This window comes from Cajanus cajan, chromosome 2, assembly GCF_000230855.2.
Source record: "Cajanus cajan strain Asha chromosome 2, NIPB_CcT2T_4, whole genome shotgun sequence".
NCBI lineage: Eukaryota > Viridiplantae > Streptophyta > Magnoliopsida > Fabales > Fabaceae > Cajanus > Cajanus cajan.
Window position 1 is genome coordinate 16,657,911 of NC_138518.1, and position 8,004 is coordinate 16,665,914.

At 39.4% G+C, this 8,004-nt stretch overlaps 1 pseudogene; it reads left to right on the top strand.

The window, feature by feature from the left end:
• The first annotated feature begins 592 nt into the window (after window positions 1–592).
• Window positions 593–6,545, top strand: LOC145954777 (uncharacterized; annotated as a pseudogene).
• Window positions 6,546–8,004: the final 1,459 nt, after the last annotated feature.

Consider the following 8,004-nt stretch of genomic DNA (forward strand, 5'->3'; position numbering starts at 1 on the left):
TGGCGATTGCCTCCGACTAACGCCTCTGATCATCGTCGCTGCCACCAGCCTCTGATCGCCGCCGCCACTCACCATTGCCGACCTCTGGCTGTCGCTGACATTCATCTTCCATGACTGCTTCTACTCCGACTACGACATTTACTAACATCCCTCTAATTTTGTGTGAGATGTTGACCGGAGCGACAAATTATACCACTTGGGCAGCTGCGGTTCAGCTTTGGTTTCGTGGTCAAGGACGTGTCGACCACTTAACAACTCATTTTTTCGTGATTGCTAATGACGAACGTGACCAGTGGCAGCAAATTGATGCCTTATTGTGTACGATTCTTTGGTTTTTTATTGCTCCGAACCTTCAACATTCTTATCAGGCATTTGACACATGTTACGATGTTTGGCACAAGGCCAAGAAAGTTTACGCTAATGATGTTCAACATCTTTACAACGTCATCACCACTATGATGACCACCAAGCTCGAGAATAGGGACATACAGACATATCTGAGTAAGCTCGACCTCTGATTGCTAATTACAACAATTTAATGCCTTATCCCTCTGATGTGGAGACCTTTGAGAAATAGCAAAACCAGTACTTCATGATTCTTGCACTTGTTGGCCTTCCTCCTAAGCTTGAGTTTGTCTGTAATCAGATTTTGTCTACCCCTGTTATTCCTACATACGACATTGTTAGTAAACAATTATTGCGTCTCTTTATTTACCATATTGTGGCTACTCCTTCCGCAATTGCTACAGACTCCTCTACCCTTGTTTCCCACTCATTTGATCGTGGTAGTAGACGTGGCGAAGGTCGTGGAAAACAGAATCGTTGTTACAATTATTGCTGCTTTTTTGGTCATATTGAAGTCAACTATCGCAAAAAGGCCCGAGAAAAGTCATCATTAGTGAATGTTGCTCATGTGCCCAATACTACCTCCTCTTCCAGATCTTCTTCTCCTGTAGTTGTCACTATTTTTGCCTCTGACTATCAAGATCTCCTTCAGCTTTGGGCAGCCCAACAATCTGTCTCGCCTGCCACTATTGTGGCTCACTCTGGTAATCTTGTAGCCTTTATGTCTCAGTCTCCTTCTCTTGGACCTTGGATTCTTGACTCCGGTGTATCTGATCATATGACTGGTAATCAATCCTTTTTCTCTCAATTTTCCTTCTTCGACTCCTTGCCACCTGTTACTCTTGCCGATGGTTCTCAAATTAAAGTTCATGGCATTGGTCAAATACACCTACTCCTTCACCTCCCTTTACACTTTGTTTTGTTTGTTCCTGGTTGTCCTTTTAATTTAATTTTCATTAGCAAACTCACCTGTACCCTTGATTTCTCTGTATTGTTTGTTAATAATTATGTTCTTATTCAGGATCAGCGTACTGGACAGATGATTGGAGCAGGACATGACTCTGGGGGATTGTATCGTCTCTCACCACCAGTTGTGTGTGCCACCACCTCTATCGATCTTGCTCATCAACGTCTTGGTCATCCCAGTTTGGAGAAATTGTGACTTTTAGTTCCTAGCCTTTCCACCATTAAAAACATCCGGTGTGAGTCATGTCAATTAGGGAAACATGTCCGTCAGTCTTATCAATCTAGTGTCAATAAATGTGTTGCGTCACCATTTACCCTAGTTCACTCTGATAATTGGGGACCTAGTCGAGTTTGTTCAACTTTAGGTTATTCTTATTTTGTTACTTTTATTGATGATTTTTCACATTGTACTTGGGTTTTCTTAATTAAGCACCGTTCTGATGTTGTTCACATTTTTCAAAGTTTTTTCACTAAAATTGCTTCTCTCAATTTGGTAAATCTATTAAAATCTTACGCACTGATAATGCAAAAGAGTATTTATCTTCCAAATTCCAGTCTTTTCTTTTCTCCCAAGGTATTCTTCATCAGACCTCTTATGTCAACACATCACAAAAAAATGGTGTAGTTGAACGCAAAAATCGTTATTTGGTTGAGACAGCTCACACTCTTCTCCTTCATCATAAAGTTCCACTTTGCTTATGGGGTGATGCGAGTCTTGCTGCTTGTTACTTGATTAATCGCATGCCCTCTTTTTCTGCTAGGTCCCTCAAGTGTATATTTCTTGGGTATTCTCGACTCTAGAAAAGGTATCGTTGCTTTTGTTGACAACTTCAATGCTATATTATTTCCACTGACGTTTCTTTCTTTGAGTCATCCTCTCCTTTCTTCTCTGAGGATATTACTAGTCATACTTCTTTGGATGATCAACCTACTATTCCAACTCTGGCTTTGACTGTAGTCACTGATCCACCACCATTACTTGTCTATCAGTGTAGGACACGACATCCATAAGTGGTTTCATATACAACTCCCCCAGCTTCATCTTCTGCTCCAACCGACTATCTGATAAAGCCTCCTACACTTGAACATCCTTTGCCTGAGTTACCCATTGCCATTTGTAAAGGTATTCGATCTACCCGCAATCCTCATCCTTTATATGCTTGTACTCTTTCTTGTCATCAATTGTCTCTTTCCTACTTTTCTTTTGTTTCCTCTTTGGATTCTGTGTCTATCCCTAAGTCTATAGGTGAAGTTATGGATGATTCTGATGGAGACAGGTGATGCTGGATGAAATGGATGCTTTGCAGACTAGTGGCACGTGGGAGTTGGTACCTTTACCACCTAACAAGTCTATCATTGGTTGTCGATGGGTGTACACAGTGAAAGTTGCGTCAAATGGTAGCATTGACCTCTTTTAAGCACGATTGGTTGTAAAGGGCTATACTTAAATCTATGGCCTAGATTATGGGGATACTTTTGTTCCTATCGCCAAGATGACGTCTGTTCGCTTATTTCTTGCTATGGCTACAATTCGTCATTGGCCGCTACACCAATTGGATATTAAAAATGCCATTTTAAATGGTGAGTTACAAGAAGAGGTTTATATGGACCAACCCCCTAGCTTTATTGCTTCTGGTGAGACTCACCTTATTTGTCATCTTCGTCATTCTCTTTATGGCTTGAAGTAATCTCCTCGTGCTGGATTTGGACGCTTCAGCTCTGCCTTGATTGAGTTTGGTATGACTCGCTGTGAGGTTGACCATTCTATTTTCTTCCTTCACTCCTCATCTGGACTTTGTATTTATTTAGTGGTGTATGTTGGTGACATTTTCATTAATGGTGATGACTCCAGTGGTATTTGCCGCCTCAAATCTCACCTTCAATGCCAATTTCAAATGAAATACCTTGGTCCACTTAGATATTTTTTGGGGATCGAGGTTGCTCACTCCACTTCTAGTATTGCCATTTCCCAAAGAAAATATGCTCTGGACATTCTCACCACGAGACTGGTATGGTTGACTATTGCAGTAGTGATACTCTGATGGATCCCAACCTCAAGCTTCTTCTGGGTTAGGGGGAGCCATTGGATGACCTAGAAAGATATCATATACTTGTTGGCAGACTTAACTATCTTACTGTCACCAAGCCAGACATCGCATTCCTAGTAAGTGTGGTAAGCCAATTCATTAACGATCCTCGTGATAGTCATTGGACTGCAGCAATGTGGATCCTCAGATATATCAAGAAGGCACCGGGTCGAGGAGTACTATACGAGGACAAAGGCAATTCTAAAATTGTCTGTTACTCAGATGCTGATTGGGCAGGATCACCATCAGACAGAAGGTCTACCTCTGGCTATTGTGCCCTAATTGGAGGCAACCTAATTTCATGGAGAAGAAAACTACAGTTTCTAGATCCACTACGGAAGTTGAATATCGTGCTATGGCAGCAACTACAAGTGAAATTACATCGCTACAACAACTTCTCACACAACTTCAAATTAGAGACAATCAGGGAACTAAACTTATTTGCGATAATGAAGCTTCTCTCCACATTGCCTCCAATCCAATCTTCCATGAGCGAACTAAGCACATAGAAATAGATTGTCATTTTGTAAGAGAGATAGTGCTCTCAGGAGAGATCACCACTAAATGTGTCCGCTCCAATGGCCAGTTAGCAGATGTGTTCACAAAATCGCTTAAAAAGGTCTCGGGTAGATTACATTTGTAACAAGCTTGGTACATATGATATATATGCTCCAGCTTGAGGGGAAGTATTATAGATATTGTGGATATATTACAGATATTGTTGATACATATATTTTGATTATTATCCTAGCTATCAATTAGGGATATGATTAGATTAGTTTCCATAATATTAGAGATTAGTATCTTTATCATTTATTGTATTCTCTTTATAAATAATATTGGTGTGTGTACAACAATACACACAATTCCTGAATTACAACAGTCATAAAATAAAACCAACTCTAACAAAAAATATAAAATCAGAAACTTTTTGCCTCGTGTCTCACTATTATAGTAAAGACTCAAAACAACTAATGAAGCACTAAGCTTTGCCTCCATCAAATTCATCTTCTGGTACCTGGTTTATTCTTGTAATGGTGGTCAACCCAAATAATTACACAACAAACAGGGTGTGAGAATATATCTCATCCATGTATATCACATATAAGGCATAAAGATAGCACTAATAAGACATACATTATACATAAACACCATACATAATGCACTTACATTCATATCCGACATCCAAGATACACTCATCTCAATAATACCAATCACTCCACGTACATCCATCAACAACAACAATCATTCATTCAATCCAATGAATCTCAATTATAAATTAAAGACTCGTGCAATGCATGCTCTTAACTCTACATGCATGTGGTACTAATCTCATATTCACCAACACAAGGTAGTTTGGAAGTCGTGGATCAAATCACCACACACTAGGTGACCTTCTCAATCCACTCTCAACCAAGAGATATCTACCAAGATCTAGTCGAAATGTTACATTTATCCATGGTTACCTAACATCCTCGTTAGAGTCTTCCTAGTAACACCCCCAAAGTCTAGATAGATGACCATAAAAACCTTTTTGCATAGATTCACACCACCTTGTCAAAGAAAGTATGAATGAATGGACTCTACACACAAAATACAACACAACAACAAATGCAATGACCAATGTGATGAATTTGCCAAACCGTAGAGTCTGGACTTCTCCATAATATACCAAGTCTTGCTTGGATTTCATCATTACCAACCATAGTTTGGACTTACTATGGAGAAAAGACACACATTAGAAGCAAGGGTTGAATAGTGTGTATCAAAAACTCACACGTTTATGCAAGGAAAAGAAAATAACTTAACAGATGAAGTATTGGAGAAGAGTCAGATGAAAAACTCAAATTTTTATATTGGTTTGTCTCAACCACTAAGACTATGTCTAATTCTTAATTCAACCAGATTGAATTCCACCATCTTTCAAACAAGGCATAATTATTCTTTCAACAAGCCACTTATGTCTCAATCTTAAGTAGTCTTTAACGTGTCTCTTCAAACAACTACCCAAGTATTCTTTGAACAACAAGCCCCTCCAGGCTTAGTACCAAGTATTCTTTCAAACAAGTCTCTTTAGACTTAACACCAAGTATTCTTTAAAAAATAAATCTCTCTAGGCTCAACCCTTACAATAAAGGTTACAAATGATTATAAGGTTGTTTCGTCTCTTCTAGACGTGTTGCAACCAACAACGAAAGTACAAATAATTTACAAAGAAATATATATAGAATTCAGAGAGAGTTTTTCTTTGTATGCAAGTTTCTACTCTATGTTTCTCTATATTTCTTTCTTGAAGGCTTGATCCTTATATAGTACCTTAAGAGAAGATGACCGTTGCAGAAATTTTGAGTTGAACTCTCAAGTTGCTTCACGAGTTGCTTTCTCTGTCTTCACTGCTAATCTTAAAGGAGAGAGATTACCGTTATTTTATTTGATGCAAGTATTAAATATTTTTAGTAAAACATGTATCTCTTATCTCATCTAGTAGTTTACTTATCATTATTTCTTTCTAAAATGGGTATAACATTAAGTAATGTCAACATAGAGCAGTTATATTAAGTGTAGAGCAATTCTTTCAGAGCCTTTTTTTTTTTGCTTTTTCTGTGATATCCAGGATTTTTCCTTTTTCTTTTGATGGATAATTTGACTTTTCCTTCTTTAATAGATTTTAAGAATTTCAAGACATCTGTCTTGTTGGATCTGTTAAGGAATAAATCATTTAATGAAATTTATTGTTAATCTTACTTAAAAGTATACGTTTAATGCATATAGAGACAAATTGTGTGCAAGGATTCCAATAAAGAAAATATTACTCTACATCAAAGCTTATGCACGGATTCCAATAAAATTATAAAATTTACAAATAACAATTAGAGAATTAAGTGGTGAGTGAGAAAATTTATTTATCAAATTCTCTTCTCAATTCCAACAATAATTACATATTCTCAAAATCTTCAACAAGGACAAAAGATGAAGAAAAAAAATTAATGCTTTATAGAAATTGTAAAGTGTCTTATAAAAAAGATCAACAATTACTTATAAATTTTGTCTAATAATAAGGGTCGAAGAGAGTATTTTTTAGTCATACAATTATTAAATAAGTTTATTTTTAGTCTCTCAAATTTAAAATTAAGTCTTTTAGTCAATGGAATTTAGCAAAATATTATTCTAGTTTCTTTTTTCATATGTTGTTGATGAATCTATCAAATAAAACTCATATATTACTGTTCTTACCGGAAATCTGTCATAGGGATGACTCTCCGAGTAAGATTGGTGAGCCTCCTTCACTGGTACGTTGGTGTTCCAAGATGGGGGTGGTACCTGCAAAAGAGACTCCGATGCTAAAGTTAGTGTTTGTGTGAGTATTAGTCTCGTATATATAATGCACGTACCTTGGTGTGATTTAGGGTTGCCTTGGGCCTTGGGCCTGAGATAAGATATAATATGATTAGATAACAAACCTTGTCTGGGACGAGATCCTCGGGGATCAGTTATGATTCACTTAAATGCCGAGTTGATGCCACGCGGTGCGCGTCTGAGGTCGGCTTGCATTGTGGTGCCGAGCTCGGAGCTCGGCTTCGCAATACGGATAGTACATTAGCCCCCGAGCTCCGAAGACCGTAGGTCGAGGAGTTAAGATCGAGCTCGCTGGGGGGAGGTGACCTTTCGCGTACGTTTGCCCGTGTGGTGCCATGTGTCGCGACTGTTCACTTCCTGGAAACGTGCAAGTGGCGCGTTAAGGGAAATGACGGTTATGTAATGATGGTCCTGCAATTAATTGTGTTGTCAGGCGTGCCCTTAGGTTGACACGTGGCATGTCCGTTTTGAATTTTGGGAGAAAACTTTCTTTTCTCTCACTCGCGCCTCTTCACTTCTCACTTTGCTCACTTTTCGCTCTTTCAGCTTCTTGCGTACGCTGTTTCTCTTGTTTTTCTGCTCATCTTCCGTCTCCGTTTTCTCTGTCTCCGCCATCATTTCCGGTAACCCAGTCATTGTTAGGGTTGTTTTCTGAGGGAGAGTACCAGGTACTTCCTTTCTACAGTCTTCTTTTTCCTTTTTCCCAAATCTTCTTCAAGTCTTTCTTGTTTTTTCCATGGCTGGGGGGAGTAGTTCCAGTTCTTCTGCGCCTTCTCGGGGCAAGGCGCGTGGTAAGGCGGTGGCTACCGTGAGAGCCGCCGCCGAGAAGAGGGATTCTCCCCGGGGCCCAGAGCCAGGCATTCCTGGCTACGACTGGGTTAAGTGTGAGATGGCGGGGGTCTAGAGCGTCTTTCGGACCTTTCTTGAGGTTAATAGGATCTCCAGGTCGTGTAGGGTTTGCGACCCTTCTATTTCCCGAATGATCTGGCTTGAACCCTGTCAGGCTGGTGAGGGTGTGTACATGGGGAAGTCTACCGACTCTCCCCATTTCTATATGTACTATTGTTTCTTTAGGGATTTAGGTGTCTGTCTTCCTTTCACTCAGTTTGAGTGTGATTTTTTGAACCACGTCAACACGGCTCCTTGCCAGTTGCACCCCAATAGTTGGGGTTTTTTGAGGGCTTTTCAAGTCCTGTGTACAGTTTTAGGGATAGAGGTGTCCCTTCCCGTCTTTCTTCATTTTTATCAG